This window comes from Cebus imitator, unplaced genomic scaffold (assembly GCF_001604975.1).
Source record: "Cebus imitator isolate Cc_AM_T3 unplaced genomic scaffold, Cebus_imitator-1.0 Scaffold499, whole genome shotgun sequence".
In the NCBI taxonomy this organism is placed as follows: domain Eukaryota; kingdom Metazoa; phylum Chordata; class Mammalia; order Primates; family Cebidae; genus Cebus; species Cebus imitator.
Window position 1 is genome coordinate 867,580 of NW_016107814.1, and position 1,314 is coordinate 868,893.

The 1,314-nt window shown below is 44.5% G+C and overlaps 1 non-coding gene across 1 annotated transcript; it reads left to right on the top strand.

Annotated features, from left to right (window-relative positions):
• Positions 1-1,032: 1,032 nt before the first annotated feature.
• Positions 1,033-1,172, top strand: LOC119468829. The gene has a single exon (XR_005197598.1). It is a non-coding gene; the product is annotated as a U4 spliceosomal RNA (small nuclear RNA).
• Positions 1,173-1,314: the final 142 nt, after the last annotated feature.

Here is a 1,314-nt window from a genome sequence, read left to right on the forward strand (position 1 = left end):
CGTGCCTGTAATCCCAGCTACTCAGGAGGCTGAGGCAGGAGAATTGCCTGAACCCAGGAGGCGGAGGTTGCGGTGAGCCGAGATCGCGCCATTGCACTCCAGCCTGGGTAATATGAGTGAAACTCCGTCTCAAAATAAATAAATAAATAAATAAAATAAAAAATAAATTCAATAGATATGTAGATGATATAATAGTAGGTAATAAAGAGTCGGTTGTCCCTTGGTGATCTAGAACAGCATACTCTGCATGGTCCTGGGGGATAGCGGGGGTAGCTGGGCAAGATACATCTGTAGCAGCAGAAGCCAGCAGTAGCATTGGAAAAGATGCTGTCAGTTGGGTGTGGAATCCAAAGGAGAAAGAAAAATTTCAAGGAGAAAAAACTCAAGGATGCTGGGCACTGTGGCTTACACTTGTAGTCCCAGCTACCTAGGAGGCCTGGGCAGGAGGATTGCTTGAGCCCAGGAGTTGAAGGCTGCAGCAAGCTATGATTGCACCACTATACTCCAGACTGGGTGACAGAGCATGACTCTGTCAAAAAAATAAAATAAAACATTCTTTAAAACAAAAAAAAGAGGCAGGGCACAGTGGCTCACACCTGTAATCCCAGCACTGTAGGAGGCAGAGGTGGGTGGATCATGAGGTCAGGAGATCGATACCAGCCTCACCAACATGGTAAAACCCGTCTCTACTAAAAATACAAAAAATTAGCCAGGTGTGGTGGTGAGTGCCTGTAGTCAAAGCTACTCAGGAGGCTGAGGTAGGAGAATTGCTTGAACCCGGGAGGCAGAGGTTGCAGTGAGCCAAGATTTCGCCTGGGCGACAGAGTGAGACTCCATCTCAAAAAAAAAGAAAAGAAAAGAAAAGAAAAAAGTAAAAGAGAAAAGACCCATCTGAGTCATGGCACCAAAAAAATAAAAAAGAAAAAAAAAAAGACTCAAGGGAATAACCAGAGAACTACCAAAGAAGAGAACTTGCACTGAGCAGCAATTCAAGAATTGGCATTTACTGGTCACAAATTAAGGGAAAAAGGTAGCTTTGCACAGTGGCAGTATTGTAGCCAGTGAGGTTTATTTGAGGCGTGATTATCGCTAATTGAAAACTTTTTCCAATATCCCGCCATGAAGACTTGAAATATGTTGGCACTGGCAATTTTTGACAGTCTCTACTGAGACTGAATTATAAAACAAAAAAAAGGGCGCGGTGGCTCAAGCCTGTAATCCCAGCACTTTGGGAGGCCGAGGCGGGTGGATCACGAGGTCAAGAGATCAAGACCATCCTGGTCAACATGGTGAAACCCCATCTCTACTAAAAAT